We start from the raw sequence: 18,319 nt of genomic DNA, 5'->3' as shown, positions 1-18,319 counted from the left end.
CTCAACTACATAGAGAGTTGACTACAAGAGACCCCGTCTCAAAAAAAAAAAATTAAAAATTAAAAACAAAAAGCAAAAGAAAAACAAACATAAAAGATGGTTCAGCAGGGGAAGGCCCTGCTGCCAAGCCTTATGGCCATCGTTCAATCCCTGGGACCCACACCATAGACAGAGAGAACCACTCAGAACTCTGTCTCCGACCTACACATACTGTAGTACAGGAACACACACACACACACACACACACACACACACACACACACACACGAAACTGAGTAATTAAAAATAAAAATAAAATAACAAGGACCCATGGTATAAGAAGCTACTAGCACAGACTTTCAAAGAAGTTAACTCAATGGCAGCTCCTTCGGGCCAAAGGCCTCTCAGAGAAGTGCCTACTTCATGCACCTGTCCGGATGGGCCTTTCCTGTTGGGCTCCAGCGTCAGCTCCCAGTCCCAGATGTCCCTTCAGAGCATAAAACTGGACACTGGTAGAGTGTGGTGGAGCTCACTGGAGACAGCAGGTTCTTCTGAGTAAAGACAGGAGCAGAGACCCTTATTGCTTCCTAGTGGTTGCTCTTCCTGCCTCATGGTCTCAGTCCTCTCTAGCCTGGGCTAAGGTTTCTGTTCCCCGGGCCCCTGGCTTTCTCCTTCTTCAAGTACATGCTTCTGGAATGAAGCTCAGAGTGATACAAGAATCAAAAGACACCAAGGAGTAAGATGGCCTTTCTGTTCCACATGGACAGTTAAAATACCACCCAGCCTCTGTCCTTGTCTCTCCACCTTCGACCCTGACACAGCAATGGTCTCACGAATGGCATGAATTTAAAGTTACAAAGAGGACACACAAACCTCCTAGGAAGGTCTAGAACCGGACAGAAAATGGGCTTCCGCAGTGGGTAGGGATTAGATTCAAGGCAGTGCTTGGGTAATTCTGTGCCCCTTTGGTATTTTTTAAGTGAGGTGTCCTCTCTACTCCTTGTCACCACTCAGGACCTTCTTTGTGTCCAGACCCAGACAACTCTGACTTCTTCAAAGAGAAAGATGTACCCAGTCTCCCGTTGTGAGATGTACCTGTGGATCTGGCTCACCAGTTTCTCTCCCCCACCCCACCCCCGGCCTGTTTTCACCAACCCATACCTGACTCTCCTACTCCATTCCTAACATATTTTTCCAAGGCTTCAGCACGCAACCCAGCAGCCTGCTCCCGTGCGTGGCAGAAACTCCAAGGACGGTTGAGTTGCGAGAAAGTTCTGCAATCAGTGATGGCATAACCAGAAGGACCGCTCGGGCCGTTTGATCAAAGGAGTCTATTCTTGGTGCAGCAGACAGCAGGAGGCAACCTTGCCCAATCTCCTCTTCATGGATTCTCAGCTCCTTCCATCCTCTTGTGAAATGTAAAGCGCCTCTGAGAGATTCACACCAGACCTTGGAGAAGCTGGGTGCTAGCCAGCCTTGGGGTCCTCCAGGCTTAGGGACTGACTCTTCTGGTCTAGAAATGATCTAGTCTCAGGTCCACTGATACCAGTCTCGTCTTAGACTACTGTGGGTTGGATTATATTCTCACTGTGTTCCTACTCCCCTCTCCATCTCTGAATGCTGGGTCCAACCGAGGTCGTACCTGACCATCTTATGTGACCCAGGTTACCAGCAAGTTGAGCCTCGACTCTGCCACATCAAGATTTCATATCTTCCACAGGCTACCTTCATTTCCTCGTGGTCCAGATTTTCTGGGAAAGGTTTCCCTCCACTCCTAAAGCACTAGCAATAAAGTGAATACCACTGCCTTGCATATCAGCTGTGAGGATTGCTCAGGAATCTAATCTGTAGCCCATAACTGCCTTTATGAAAGAGTCAAACTTCTTATCTCTATATGAGTAAAGGTATACTAGTCCACCATCTCATGTAGCCTAGGCTAGCCTCAGACTCACCTCAAAGTTCTAGTCCTCCTTCGTCTACCTCTTGATGAAACTCTAGGGAACATGCTGGGCTTATGAAGTGCTGGGGATGGAGCCCAGAGCTTTGTGCACGTGGGGCAAGCACTCTCCCAACTGAACTACACCGCCAGCCCTACCCTAGCCCACAAAAGGTGGCCTTTAATATTTACTGACCTCTTACCATGTACTAAGCATAGTATACTATTGAATTCAGTTCATTGTCCCAGGAAGTCTATGGGCTGAAATCAGAGATGTTGAATGATTTGCACAAGTTCACACAGGAAGCCAGTATTTAGCATCAGGCAGTCTTTGAAAGCCTACGGCTGTGGGGAGAATGCTGCAATCCATTTGAAGATGCCCTCTCAACTAACAAGGGGATGGAGAGATGCAGAAACACCATTGCCAACATGAGCATCATTGTTGCTCAGTGCTGGATTGCAGAAATGAACGAAAAGTGTGGTCAAAAGCTCCCTGACTGAACTTACACCGCAGGTACTTTACAATCAAATGGGAAACACTTTTGTTACCTTAATAAATGGCCCCAGATTTATTTTACAAAGGAAAAGAGAAGAGAGAAACTTCTCCCTCAAGTTGTCCACTGACTTCCACAAACTTGCTGTGGCATGAGCACACACACACACACACACACACACACACACACACACACACACAGAGAGAGAGAGAGAGAGAGAGAGAGAGAGAGAGAGAGAGAGAGAGAGAGAGAGAGAGAGAGAGAGAATCTTCAAAAGGTATCTAGTTTATAGGGAAAATATAAAATGAAATTTCTTCTAACCATTTAAACAATGCATATAAGAATTAAAAGAATTAACATGTTCTCCTTTTAAAAGTGTCCCTCAGTGTCTGTCCCCTCTTTTTTATTCTTTGACAGTTCCATAAATGTATACGCTGTGTTTTAGTGTTTTCAAGTTGCCCGTGTTTCAGTAAATGGGACCCACACCTGCTCATGCCTGGCCATAATTAAACTCAGGGGGTCAAAATAAACTAATAAAGGTTGCTGGTGGAGATTTCAAACAATCCACTGTTTCATCTGGGGTCATGTTGACACCTTCCCCTTCTCATGAATGACTAGTGTAGGACTCTTTGTTCTTGGGCTTGCTGACTCCCCATGGGAGGTCACGCCTTTTCAGAGGAGGAGGTGGGAGCTGGGCTAGGGGGAAAGGCTGTGGGGGGAGAAGCGGGAGGAGGGATGGGGGGATCTGTGGTTGGTATGTGGAATGAATAAAAAAATTTCTTAATTAAAAAAAGAGGCTTTGCTCTGTTATCTGGTGGAGAATCTGTGATTCCCGTATGAATTGGTACAAAGTTGAGCAAGGGGCTCAGGGAAGGGGAGGCAGAGAAGCCTTGGGGGAGGCAGAGAAGCCTGGGGGAGGCAGAGAAGCCTGGGGGAGGCAGAGAAGCCTGGGGGAGGCAGAGAAGCCTAGGGCAGGCAGAGAAGCCTAGGGGAGGCAGAGAAGCCTGGAAGCACATGCCTCCCACAGGTAGCTTGACACACGGGACAGGATCTGGCTTTCACAGGCTACTGGACACAGGAGCTGAAACATTTGACCTGGACCCAGAGTAATAGAAAACCCCTCACCAGGTGGCACACACCTTTAATCCCAGGACTGGGGAGGCAGAGGCAGGCAGATCTCTGTGAGTTCAAGGCCAGCCTGGGCTACAGAGTGAGTTCCAGGATAGCCAGGGCTGTTATGCAGAGAAATCTTTTCTTGAAAATCCAAAACCAAAATCCAAAACCAAACCAAAGCAAGCCAAAACAAAACAAAACCAACAAACAAAAAAGAAAGAAAACAAAACCCCTCACAGCTGATATGCAAACCAGGGGTGTTCTTCTTTTTATTAGTGCTTTGGGGGCCGAGGTAAACCTTTCCACCCCAAAACATTGAAAATAAGGAAACAAGATATCCTGTGAATCATAAATATATAAGAGAATAGGGCCTGTGAGATACATCAGCTGATAAGGATGCTTGCCAAGTCTGACAACCCGAGGTCTACTCCTGGCCTCACATGATAGAAGGAGAGAACCAACTCTCCTAACTTGTCCTGTGACCTCTACATCCACACTGTGGCATGTACACAATAAAAGTATTAAAATTTAAATATATATAACACAACAAAGAAAGGTACGCAAACTCACCCAAGAAGACAGGCAGATCTTGGCAGTGAGAGTCCAAGGGTAACAGAGATTTAGCTGCTGTTTTGCTGGAGTGCTGTCTCTCCACATGGGCCTACAGATACCCTATGGACCACTAAGAACCAGGATGGAAACTTGGCATCTGTGCAGAGATCCACAGCTAAGCACTGGGCTGAAATCCTGGAGAGCGGCTGAAGAGAGGGAGGAGGGGTCATATGAACAAGGGGGGGGGGGGTCAAGATCATGATGGGGAAAACCACAGAGACAGCTGACCCGAGCTAGTGGGAGCTCACAGACTCTGGACTAACAGCTGGGGAACCTGCATGGGACCAAATTAGGCCCTCTGAATGTGGGTGGCAGCTGTGTGGCTTGATCTGTTTGTGGGCCCCCTGGCAGTGGGACCAGGACTTACCCCAGGTGTATGAACTGGCCTTTTGAAGTCCATTCCTTATGGTAGGATATTTTGCCCAACCTTGATCCAGTGGGGAGGGGCTAGGCCCTGCCTCAACTTGGTATGCCAGGCTTTGTTGACTATCCAAGGGAAGCCTTACCCGCTCTGAGGAGTGGATGGGAGGTGAAGTGTGTGTGTGTGTGTGGGAGGGGGTGAGAGGGGGTGAGGTGGGGGGCGGGAGGGGGAATTGGGGCTGGTATGTAAAATGAAAAACAAGTTATAAATAAAGAAAAAAAGAAGAAAAAAGAACAATGGAGAAGAAGAAGAAGGAGGAGGAGGAGGAGGAGGAGGAGGAGGAGGAGAAGAAGAAGAAGAAGAAGAAGAAAAGAAACTTGGCATCTGTGTGTTCGTATCGACGCTGTCCATTGACCACTTAAAACTTTAGGTCAGATTCCTGCTCAACTCTGTATTAGAGCTGCTCCCCTAAAACTGGTAGCCCCCCACCCCTGCAAGGCTGAAGATACCAAGAGTAACTAAGAAATTGTTAACACTTGAAGGGCTATAATAACAACAAATTGTCCACCGCCAGCCTTTATGTATGTGATGCAGTTTTTTTTTTCTGATTCTTTGAGAATTTCACACATATTGCAATGTATTTTGATCATATTCACTTCTGACTTCTCCCAGTTACACCCAACCCTCATCTCCCCCCAACTTTGTGTCCCTCTTTTTTTTTTTTTTAAAGATTTTTACTTTTTTAATTATGTGCATGTGTGTGTGCCTGTGTAGGGGCATGTGCACTTGAGTACAGGTGCCTGAGGAGCCCAGAAGTGCTGGATCTTCTAGAACTGGAGTTACAGGCAGTCGTGAGAAACCTGACTGTTGGTGCAGGAAACCAAATGTGGCTCCTCAGCAAGAGCAGTATTTGCTCCAAACTTCTGACTCATCTCACCAGCCCGCTCCTGCCTTTTTATAACTCACCAGGTCCAATTTGTGCTACTCATATACTCATTCATGTGGGGCCAGCCGCCGGAACGTGGTCAACCTACCAGGGGCCACGTTCTTAAGGAAAACTGGTTCTCTCTCCAGCTGTCAGTATCTCCAGCTTGTGAGGCCCTCTCCCTTGCAAACTACTGTTAACTAACTCTATCTTGGACAGGCAACCACAGTTTCTTGAACTTCATCACTGCGGTGGTCCTGTCTTGTCCAAAAAAAATCACTGTTCCACTATGGTCCTCCCCAAACCTACTTCGATTATTCTGCCAAATGAGCAGACTATGAAACTCCCCTCTAAATTAATCTCTGTACCCATAGATGAGTTCCGTTCCCAGGCCTCATTAGAGAAACTTCTTGGTGAAGAGGATGTAGTTAATGCAGTTAACTCAAGACTGGTCAAAGTGCAGAGAATAATGTCTGTGGAGTGCTCAGCCACAAATGGGACATCTATGTCACAGGCTGTTCTCCAACCCCCAGACTCAGAGACCATCAAGGAAGAGGTGGCAGAAAGATCGTAGCTTCTAGCTTTAAATTGCGCTGCTCCAGACCACCAGAGAAGCGTCTCGAAGTTTCCAGCTATTGTCTTAACCCTGAAAGAAGGTTCAGTGGTTGACCTAACTAACCATCATGCACTTCTGACTAGATCTTTCTCTGAGTCATCTCTTCTTGCACTTACTGTGGGCTCCGAGACGACAGGTCTCACTAATAAGCATGTTGCAATAAGAATCAAAACTACTCTGTAGGCAGTGGCTTCTTGTCACCAACCAGGTTCCTCATGACACCCCGGAGAGAACAATCACCCAGATCAGTTTTGTTCCTTTCTTATATAGCCTGAAGTTCTTCTTGGTACCTCACAGACAAGCCTAGGATGCTGGTCCCCATATTAGCTTCCTATATGCTAAACAAATTTATTTTCTGCTTCTATTACTATTACACCCTCTTTGGTCATTTGGGAACGTGGCTAAGCTTGGTCCATTGGGGGCACCAGAATCAGGCTTCTGCCTTGTGTCTCTAAGAACACGGTACTCTTCCTTCAAGTGTTTTCCAGTGGTTGGGCTGTGACTACATTAAGGACACAGCTCAAGTTCTTTTGTTTGATCACAAACAATCCTCCAGTTACTATTTTACTGCCAATATATTGTTGCAGACAGGAAGGAAATATGCTAGTTACTTGACTTTCCAAGTCATTTTACCTGATAAGTTAATAAGTGAACATCGTGGTCTATCTGCCTTTTTTCCCTGTTCTTTTCTGTTTTGAGACAGAGTCTCATGTAGCCTATTCTCATCTAAACTTCCTATGTAGCCAAGGATAGCCTTGAACTCCTGATCCTCCTCCTCCTCTCGAATGCTGGGATTACAGGTTTCATGTGAAAGCCACCCTATCTGTTTTTGTGGTACTGGAGACTGAACTCAGGGCTTCCTGCAAGCTAGGCAGGCCCTTTACCAACTAAGCCCTCGCCTCAACTCTCTGTCTGCTTTTCTGATGTAGGTGATACAGGTGTCTGTCTAGGAAATGCCTTCGCTCTCATGGTGCTGATGAAATGTGATTTTTCTTCGTTCTGCTGGGTTGAGAGTCAGATCCTGGCTCAAGTTAATTCATCAATATAGTGAATACACCCATGCAACCTCTTGGGAAACTGATTCATTCTTTCCACCCTGAGATGGCATCCTATTAATAATAATGTTACCCAATTTTATAGATGAGGAAACTGAGCTTTACAAAGATCACATGGAGCCAGGACCTAGGTTTGTGTGGTTTTAGAGACTATGCCATTTTTACATTGCACTTGAAATAATCAAGAAGAGATGCAGTTTAAGATAGCATTTAATTGTTGAACATTTTCTGTTGAATGGTGTGAACTTATTTTTATTTATGATATTTTCAAACTGAAGTGGTCCATTTGTTCATTCATGAGTCACCCATCTATCCATTCATCCACCCTTCCATCCATCCTTTACGAACATTATTGAATATCATGCCCAGTAGAATGTACCAAGAATGCAAAGTCTTGCCTCAGGGATCTTTCACCCTAAAGAAGTATTATACAGTACTCATAGGGTTAGCAAGATGGCTCAGCAGGTAAAGGCACCGGCCACCAAATCTGACAATCTAGTTCAATCCCAGCACCCAAATGATAGTAGCTCCTTAGAACCAGTTCCCACAAGCCCCACACGTGTGCTGTGGCACACACACACACACACACACACACACACACACACACACACACACACACCCCTCCTTTAACAAACACACACACAAAAAAATAAAAATAAATAAATAAATGTAATATCAATAAATAAATAAATGACACTCATGGTACTAACACTACAAGGTCTGTTTCTCACATGAAATTATTGACATCATGCCATGCCTCTTCTTTCGAGACTGGCTTTATGAGATTCTACTCCACCCTGGGCTCTGCTACCAGACTGAATGATCTCATAAACAACTGACTCAATGTTTTAAAGGAAGACTTGGTTTGTCTCTGCTGCCCTGCACACACCAGTTCAGTGGTAACTGCACCTCACATTTCCTCTAACCAGCCCATCCACTCACCCTCTCTGCTTATGCTTTCCACACAGTTTGGACTTTAGCTCCTCGGTACAACACAGGTGGAGAAGAGCTACTGTTCAATCACAGCATTGCGTGCCGGGGTTACGGTGATGGAAACAGGATCCAAATCTGGACCAGTAAGAAGCAGTCCAAGAGTGGGGCTTGTTGAGTAGTTGGGAGAGAGAGATCCTCTTTCCTCTTTTTTCCCCTGCTGGTCTTGGACCGAAGGATAGGAAAACCTAAGTTTCCCTACCATTGTAGAAAAGCTTGTCTGAGATGGAAACCAACCCAGCAGAACAGAGCTGAAAACTGGGGGGTCCAAATCCCAGTGGCTTCCCATGACTCACGGACACAGCTGTGCCTGAGGCTAAGTTATCCTTTCACATTTTAATAACAAAAGCTACTACAGTCATTTTTTTTTATGATGCCAGTTTGATTTGGATTTTCTGTCAATTGCAAACACAAGAAATTTGATGATGCCAGACCCCCAGTCACTCATCTCCACTGACCCTTGACCTTACTTAGCTACCGACTTCCTTGGATCTTCCAGCTGGTTCTCCACCGGAGGCATGCCACCTCCAAAGTCGTTCATTCACACTTCCCACTGACTACAGCCTCCTCTTTGTTGCTTCTTCAACTGCTTCCACTTCGGTGGTTCTCTGATCTTATCAAGACCCACTGACACCTACGCAAATATACAACCTTCCAGATCAGTGGCTTTCTCTCTTTCCCCTCTGCCTTTATGGGGCATCTCATTACCGTTTCATAAACCCTTACCTGTTGTCTGTCTTTTTAATGTGCGCCAACCGTGGAAGAACTTATTCAAGTATCTGAGGACTGTTGGGAGAAGCCTTACAAGGCAGATTGATGTCACTATGAATCCACAGACTCCAATGTTAAACACTCCTTCATCTTTACCCAACGACTCCTCCATCTTTCCATCTCCCACTCTTCCAAGCTCCAAAATTCCTAGTCCTGAACTTCACCATTCCCTTTGAGCTCCCAAATTCTACTACTGCCTTGCCTTTCCTCTCTAGATATTTACTCTTTTGGATATGTGTGTGTGTGTGTGTGTGTGTGTGTGTGTGTGTGTGTGTGTACACACGCGTATGTGTGTGCATGTGTGTGTATGGTATGCGTGTGTGTGTGTGTGTGTGTGTGTGTGTGTGTGTGTGTGTGTGTGTGTATAGAGTCCTGAAGCCGACATTGGATATCTTCCTCAATGTAACAGGCACCCAGATCTTACTAGGTCCCAGACCTTAACACAACTGATTCCATGACAGAATTATCATTCAGGACATAAAATTCGGTATGTAGACAGTACCACCAGGCAAAATGAAAGCAAAGTCCATAGTTCTGGGAAAGTCTCTGCATGTACCAACCTTGTTGTTTGGCTTCTGTAGTTCCACTTCTGACTCACTGCTCTTGTTAACTGAAGTATGTAAAATGGGATATGGTTTTTGCACTTAAAAGCTCACCTTGCGAAAGGCTTGGGGCTACACTGTGGTCCAGAACACCCAGTGTGGTTGCTGGCCGACTATAAAAACTTTCCATTGTTTTAAACCTGTGTCTGAGTAGTCTTCTCTGATGGATATCCCCCAACGTTCAATTGTTCTCCATTTTATTTACTGAGGCAAGGTCTCTCAGTTGATCCCATAGTTTACCAATCAACTAGACTAGCTTGTCAGCTTGCCCCAGGGACCCCCTGTTTCTGCGTTTCGGGTACTAGGATTATAGGCAGCTAACATACACGCCTGGCCTTTTACGTGTGAGTCCTGGGGGTCTGGACTCTGATCCTCACACTTGTGCCGCACGTGTGTTGTGCACTGACCCATCTCCTTCACTTCTTTTTTAATTGACATTTTATTTTATGTGTGTGGGTGTTTTGCCTGCATGGATGTCTATATGCCATTTGCATGCCTGGTGCCCAGGGAAGCCAGAAGCGATGAGTTTGATCCTTTGGAACTGGAGTTATATAGATGTGAGCTATGATCTAGGTGCTGGGAATTGAATCTGGACCTCTTGAAGAGCAGCCTGTGCTCATAACCACTGAGCCATCTCTCCAGACCCCAAACCTTCACTCTTGAGAATTTCTCAGTCTTTTTATTCTGCAGGAAACTTGGGAATAACTTTTAGGTCTCGGGTAACTTGTATATAGAGAGTCATTAGCCCCTTGTCTGTGCTCCATTAGCATGACCATTGCATCATAGGTATGATAAACTAGTAAAACTGTCAGTGCTCCTGAGAAGGAAGAGAGTGGGGTCTTTGGTCTGTTTATTTTGCCCTACATACAATCCTGTGATATTTTTGTGCTTCTTCCATTTGCAAGGAAATAACTTTAATCACGACCAGGGTAAGACACTGTGGATTCCCGCCCTTCTTTATTGTAAATGAGACAGGGTCTCACTATGTAGATCCGGATAGCCTTGAACTTGATCTGTAGATGAGGCTGGCTTTGAACTCAGGGATCCTCCTACCCATGCTTCCTGAGTGCTGGGGTTAAAGGTGAGCACCACCATGCCCTGCACATTTTGCTTGTTTGGTTTTTTCTTACATAATCCAGGCGTGGTGTCTTATACCTGTGATTCCAGCACTTGGGAGGCTAAGGCGGGGAAACTGCCCCAAGAAGATCTTATCTCAAAAATAAAACGCAAATGTCTTACTTTAAAAAAACGTATCTGGGGGTTGGAGAGACTGCTTAGTGTTTAAGAGTACCTGCTGCTCTTATAGAGGATGGAATTCTGTTCTCAGCATCCACATGGCAGCTCACAGTGCCTATAACGCCATCTCCAGGAGATTTGACTCTCTCTTCTTGTGTCTGCAGAGAGGGAGGGTAAGGGGGAGAGAGAGAAAGAGACTGGGGGGGGGGGTGAGAGAGAATGGGGGAGGGAGGAGGAGAGGGGGGAGAGGGGGGAATTAAAAGTAAAACAAATCTATAAAATGTCATATTGAACTGAGTTTAACTATCTTATCAAAAATTCTGTCTGGATATTGTGTAATCCCTACCTCAGGAGAATCATGAAATTCAAGCCCATTCTGGGCTCCACAATGAGACTTAGAAACAAGCTTAAGCTATAGGCTGAGCTTTCATAATTAATAATAAGTCTCCATGTCAGTATTGGGGAACTAATGGTCTCAACAACAACAACAACAACAAAATCCAACTACAAATGGCATCCAATGTGGGGGCATGTATTTCCGCATACGACCCAAGAAAGCTTTAAAAAAAGGTTCCAAACACACAGAAATGGAGCCAAACGCAGCTTCCTAGTCTCACGGTCTCTCACAGGCCGAGTACAGAGACACCTCTCCCAGCCACTGCTTGAAGGCTTGATCTGCCAGTGTGCTCTGAGCTGAGCTGCACCGTGTGGTTTAAGGTTTTGTTCATGCAGACAAAGTTACAGATATGCAGCAAAGCAGGTTCAGATGGAAACAAGCCTCCGAACAGGTTACCGTGTGTTTAACAATGTGCGTAAGCTTAAGAAAAAAGATGAAGACAGTCATAAAAAATAGTTTAAAAATAATGAAGTCTTTAAAGAGAGAAGTAAAGTAATAAAAAAAATAAACCATAAAAGAATGGGAAATATTACACCATAGGGAGTTTGGACTGTATAAGGTGCTTTGTTAATTTTGATTTTTTAAATATTATATAATTTTTTTATTAAGGAATTTTTTAATTCATTTTACATACCAACCACAGATTCCCCCTCTCTTCCCTCCTCTTGCCCCTCCAGCTTTTCCCTCCCCCAATCTACCCCTAATTCCTTCCTCCAACAAGGAATGGCCTCCGTGGGAAGTCAGCAGAGCCTAGTACATTCGGTAGAGTCAGGTCCAAGGCTGTGCAAGGTGTCCCACCATAGGTAGTGGGCTCCAAAAAGCCTGCTCATGTACCAGGACTAGATCCTGATCCTACTGCCAGGGAACCCCTTAAGCAGATCAAGCTACACAACTGTCTTGCTTATGCAGAGGGCCTAATCTAGTCCCAAGGAGGCTCTACAGCTGTTGGTCTAAAGTTCATGAGTTCCCACAGTTTGGTTTGGTTGTCTCTGTAGGTTTTCCCATCATGATCTTGATGGAAATCAGTCTGATGGTTTCTCAGCAAACTGGAAATCAATCTTCCTCATCCCAGCTATGCTACTCTTGGGAATATACCCAAGGAATGCTCAATCATACCACAAAGACACATGCTCAACTATGTTTACAGCAGCATTATTCATAATAACCAGAATCTGGAAACAAGCTAGATGCCCCTGAACTGAAGAATGGATAAATAAAATGTGGTACACATACACAATGGAGTACTACTCAGCAGAGAAAAACAATGACATCATGAATTGGATGATCAGGCAAACGGATGAAACTAGAAAATATCATCCTGAGTGAGGTAACCCAAACTCAGAAGGACAAACATGGTATGTACTCACTCATAAGTGGATACTAGATGTAAGGCAAAGGATAACCAGACTACAACCCATAGCTCTAGAGAAGCTAGCTAGCAAGGAGGACCCTAAGAGGACACACAGATCGCCCTAGAAAGGGGAAGTAGATGAGATCTCCATAGGTAATTTTGAATTTTTTGAATGCTGATGAACAGACAACAGCTGCTAAGAGACATTGGATTGTGGAAGGGACTGGTGAATTAAACCAGCCTATATACTTTAGGAATGCCTTAGCCTTAAAATGGAAGTCCAAAAATGTTTTACGGTGGAGAAGAGGTTATCCCTTTTCCCCACAGGTTATCCTGTGGGAACAAAAGGCTATGGATTCCTTCCAGGTTAACAGAGATCAGATGTGACCAGGGGAGACCCCCTGAGGGTCCTGGCTACAGACATGAGGAGGAAAGCCAAGGAAAGACTACAGGACAGGTGAGATGTAGGCTGATCCCTCTGCATGGGAACAGCTCTGAGACGAGATGAGACATGATAAATCTTTTTGGCTACAGAGTCCTCATGACTTAGTATTACATGCCATCCTTTCACATGGCATGGAAGGAGATTTATATTACAGTTTGCTTATGTAGTCCAAACTGACTTATAAAGTTGACAGATGCCTTTTATCTACTCAAACATAGAACAAAAAAAAAATCTTTAATTGACTTGTACACACTGCACATTCCATAACTGTGTTGACGCAGATATGTATGTTACCTTTAAAAGTGTGTGTTTTCAGAGCAAGGGGACAAGACACCCATGAAAACAGGTGGTCCAGGTGATCTAGCCTCTCAGAGTGCCTCTGTTACAGTTTCCTCAGAGTTCTGCATTCAGAACAGCTTCAAGACTGCTGGCTGAGATGGTCCAGCCTCACAGACTACTCTAGTCAGAACTTCAGATAAGCCTCACACTTTCCCATTACACAGAGACTGAACAAGAAATAATGCAGCTAGCTCTCTCAGGACTTGACTATTATCCCAATTTTCTCAGGGTCCCCTAAAGATGCCAGTGCCCCCAGACAACAGGAAGCAGTCTAGAGAACACAATGCCCACATTCCCAAGAGGTGGGATGGGTGGTTTTTGGTTATTCAGTGGGTTATGGATATTTGTCCTCATTTATGGGGTACAGGTTGTTATTGGTCATAGTCAGGAAGAAAGCTAAGTAAAGGTGATTGGATACAAGGATATCTTTCTAAAGGGAAAAGGGGGAGGTATAACATGGAAATGATGAGGTAAAAGTCTCAATTATTTTACATTGGCATGGATTTTGGTATATTGATACAAATTTGAAGTTATTTTTGTTATACTGAATGTATGATTCTACTCTTGTTTGGGATATTGTGTTTATGCAACTCATTTAAAAATGTAAAATTAAAAAATGCAGGTTAGTAGTCATCTATAATAATCAAACTTATAGTCATATTAGGTATGTTTTCAAAGTTAAACAAATATATTTTAAATAGATAAATGGTCTTCAAATACTTCAAGTCCTAAGAATATTACATTTAAGCTATTTTAATAACATTGGGCTTTTCATGACAGTGAGACATGTCTGCTCCTGGCAGCAGCAATTTGCTTCAAAAAAGGATGATGAGCACTGAAGAACCTCCAGTGAGGTTTGCTTTCTTTATGGTAAAAGCTAGCCATTTGGGCAAGAAAGTGCCCTTGCCTAGACTGCTGGCAGTATGCTGTCCAAACTGGACCAGCAGGACTGAAAAGAAGGTGACTGCTCAGCTTTGTCACGGTGGGGGTGGGGGGAGGGGAGTCAAAGGCCTGGAGCCCAAGTGGTTGTTTGAATGGCACATGGCCACCACAGGCTTGGGTGTTTGAACACTTGGGCCCCAGTTGCCGGTGCTGTTTGGAGAGATTCAGGAGGGACAGACTTGCTGGGAAAAGTATATTTCTCAGGGTGGACTTTGAAGATGTGAGCGCTCAGCTCCCAGCTCCTGTCACCACGCTGGCCACTTGCTGTCACGCTTCACCCCCATGATGAAGTAAACTTATTCCTCTGGAATTAAAAGCCCAAGTAAACTCTTCCCTAGGTGGCCTTGGTGTTTTATCACAGTGATAGAAAAGTGACTGATACAGCGTAGGCTGCCAGTTCCAGGTTGAGCATGGAAATTTATGATCCCAGATCTCATAATCTCAACAGGATCACGGCGACATCAGGACTCGATGTGACAGCTGGCTTAGAAGAACTGAAAGGAAATGGACAGGTGCTGGTCCCAGGAGACTGGGGAGAGCCAGAGAGGCCATCACTCAGACTTCCAAGATCAGAGATGCCAAAATGACAATTACAGAGCTGAGATGCACCTTCCAGGACTTGGACTCCATGAGAAATCTGAAATTCAGCTCAGAGAACAGTCTGAGGGATGTGGAGGCCTGTTATGACACAGCCCAACAAGGTTCTGCTGCTCCTGGGGTTGGAGCTGGCACAGACCTGGGCAGAGGATCAGCACTAGGCCCAGGAGTACCTGCCCTGTGAACATCAAGGTCAAACTGAAGGCTGAGGTTGATAGCTACCACCACCTGCTGGAGGTCAAGGAGGTCGTTAGTCTACATGATGCCCTGGACAGCAGCAATTCCGTGCAAACCACCCACAATACAGCCACCTAGAGGACCATGCATGGCAGAGTGGTGTCTGAGACCAGTGACACCAAAGTTTTGAGGCTCTGAGACAGAGAAGCTGGATACAACCCCCTGGGGACAAGGTGCCAAGTCCTGCATGGGTATGTGTGTCTATATATCATCCATTTGTCCATTAATTAATTAACCCCTTATTGTGTATGTGGGTACACATGCATTTGTGAGACATGCATATACATGTTGAGGTAAGAAAACAACTTCTTGTGTCCTTTCCCAGGAGTCTACCTTCCACCTTTTCTGTGAGTCTCTCAAAGGCCTGGAGGTCTTCAAGTTCACCACCAGATGGCGCCATTGTAAAGTCCATGTTTCCTCATACTATTAAAAGACCTAGGAGGCTGCTTGAGGAAATATTGTGGAAACCCTAATTTGAGGGTGCGCTCACCCTGCTTGGTGGCTTGACAAGTGAACAAGCAGCCTCTTGGGCAGTGGCATCGGTCCTGGGTTGGTGGCCTGATTCCACTGATACCTGCAGTGCCCGGGGTCTTCAGAGCAGCAGATTCCTTCATGGCACTGGACTCCTGCTGCAGCAGCCTGGGATGCTATGCAAACCAGATACCCCTGAGTGGGACCCTGTACCTGATACTATGTCAATCCCTGGGTTATTGAACAGTCTTTATGGCTGGGCCCCAGGCTTGAGAGCACTAAAGCATCTGCTGCTGCTTAATAGCTAAAGAGGTCCTGCAATCTTGGGGTGATCAAACTGCAGGTGCCTGTTTTCTATACTCCATGCTGGACTGTGAAACAGTCATGTTGTCAACTGGCACCCAGTTCCTGAGGCCCAGGCCCATGCTCACAGAACAAAGCCCCAGCAACTGTCCCTTGATGGCTGAAGCCACAGCAGGGGCCTTGTCTGGGCCACTTGACCCCTAAATAGGTGGCAATTCTGGAAGGCTTAAAGCCACTAACCGGCAGTGACCCACAGATCTGATTCTACCTGCTGAAATCCTGGCACCTTATGACAGGTGGTCCAATTCTCCTGGCTGACCCAGCCAGGAGACCATCCTTCTGGGACCCTGAGTGGCCCGGCTCTGCCCAGTCCTTCCTGGCTCTCCACTGACAAATATGGGAGCAGCTGAGCAGTTTGACAACAGTCAGGGGAGAAGAGAAGAGAAAGCCGATACTTCAGGAGAGCAGAGATCTGGCAAAGGCTGACAGGAGCCAGTGAGGAGACCTGGGCACCCAGGTCTCCAGAAGTTCCAGAAAGCCATCAAGTCTTCAGGGTCCATTGTCTCACATCCCACGCTGAAAGCTGTAAAACTGGCCACTGCTAAGGGCCACAATACACAGTTCTAACACGGACATGCCAAGGTTTGTCTGAAATGCAAGAGACTATTTACTGCTGGAGGCAGAAATTGGAGCTCTGGAGATAACTACAGAAAAATAGTTATCATAAAAAATCTAATGTGTAATATCGTTTAACCTCAGTGTACCTGTGTTGAGATGGTCTGTGCAAAGGACTTCATTTCAGTACCAACGGAAGTACTCTAAGTACACACCCAGCAAGTTCATGAAGAGCATGTTAGACCATCTCCTGCCAGGTTCCAGATGTTGACATTTGGAGCAGGGTTATTCTGTTGTGAAGGCCTGTCTTGTGCCATGCTACATTAGTGGGGAGAGTCAGTGGGATTCAAGTCTAAGTTTGAGGAGAGTGGTCTGGTCTCTTTGGGGCTGAGTGGGCAAAGAACTTGCTGTGCAGCATGAGGACCTGAGTTCAGATCCTCAGCACACACATGAGAGCAAGGTGTGGTGGCACTCACTTGTGATCCACTGCTGGGCTGAGGAGGCTAATCCTGGGACTCACTGGACAATCAGTCTAGCCAAAATGGTGAGCAATGGTTCAGTATAAAAGCCTGCCTCCAAAAATAAGGTGGAGAACAATAAAAGATACCTGAGGTCAGTCTCTGGTCTTCATGGGCACATGCATACAACACACACACATGCACACACACACACACACACACACACACACACACACACACACGGTTTGGTGTTTGGGGTCTGCTTGGGTGCAAAGTGAAGTTATAACCACTGGAACCAGACCCGGAGACTCCAGGAAGTGAAGGAAAGCCACACCCCAGCATCTGCAGATGGAGTCCTGGGGAGCCTACAGGTGGGGAGGATGGAGGGCCATGGAGGCTGTGACTTTCAGAACTGCCCTGAAATCTTGCTACAGAAGGAAATCATGTAACAGCGCCCCCCTTCCAGATTGTCCCATGAAGTTTGCTGCCCTCCACAAGACAGCTCTGACCCACTCTGTGAAGAGGCTAAATGTGAAGTAGCTGGTGCTGTGGACAATCGGGACCGTTCTCAAGTGGACCCTACAAGTGAATGCAGCTGGGAATTTCAAGGCTCTCGTGCTAACTGGAAAGCCAGCACAGAGTCACTGTTCGCCTTGGCTTTCTCTCCGGAGTTGATCTCTCCATGGGGAGGAATACAACGGCAAGGACTTCTGAGATTACGGCATCCTTGCCTGCTACTTACCTCCTCTGCATCCTTTCCTTCTTTGAGAGCCTCTGCTGCAACCCTCTCTTTTCTTCACGGTGAAGACCTTAGCTTTCAGGGTCTTGGTAAGGCTTCGGGGGAAGGAAGGATGACCGAATGCCCAATTTGCCACGTTTAACTGGAGACCTGTGGTGATTGCACTTAAAATTTTAATTTTTTCTCTCTCTGTCTCTCTCGTTGCCTGTGTAAATTTATGTGCACCATGTATGTATGTATGTATGCATGCATGCATGCATGTATGTATGTATGCATGTATGTATGTATGCATGTATGTATGTATGCATGTATGTATGCATGTATGTATGTATGTGTGTGTATGCATGCATGTGTGTGTGTATGTATGTATGTATGTATGTATGTATGCATGTATGTATGTATGCCAGAAGACAGCAGCAGATGCTCTAGAACTGGAGTTGCAGGTGTTGTGAGCCAACACATGAGGGTTCTGAGAACCAAACCCAGGTCCTCTACAGGAACAAGCACTCTTGACCATGGAGTCATCTCTCCAGCCCTGTGCTAATTTCCCTGTTCCCCATGCAGGTTGTTCTGATTTCCTTAGACTCAGCTACCCTTGGTTAGCTGCAGTCTGGAAATATTAAATAGGAATTCTAATTAGAATTAATTTGTAAGTTCTGAATCACTTGTGTTACAGTGCACTACCATGATCCCTATATTAGCTAATGTTGTTAATCTTTAAAATACCCAAATTCT

The sequence above is a fragment of the Peromyscus californicus genome, unplaced genomic scaffold (genome assembly GCF_007827085.1).
Source record: "Peromyscus californicus insignis strain IS unplaced genomic scaffold, ASM782708v3 Scaffold_5__1_contigs__length_169319896, whole genome shotgun sequence".
In the NCBI taxonomy this organism is placed as follows: domain Eukaryota; kingdom Metazoa; phylum Chordata; class Mammalia; order Rodentia; family Cricetidae; genus Peromyscus; species Peromyscus californicus.
The sequence above is the reverse complement of the archived record's forward strand: the minus strand, read 5'-3'. Positions refer to the sequence as shown.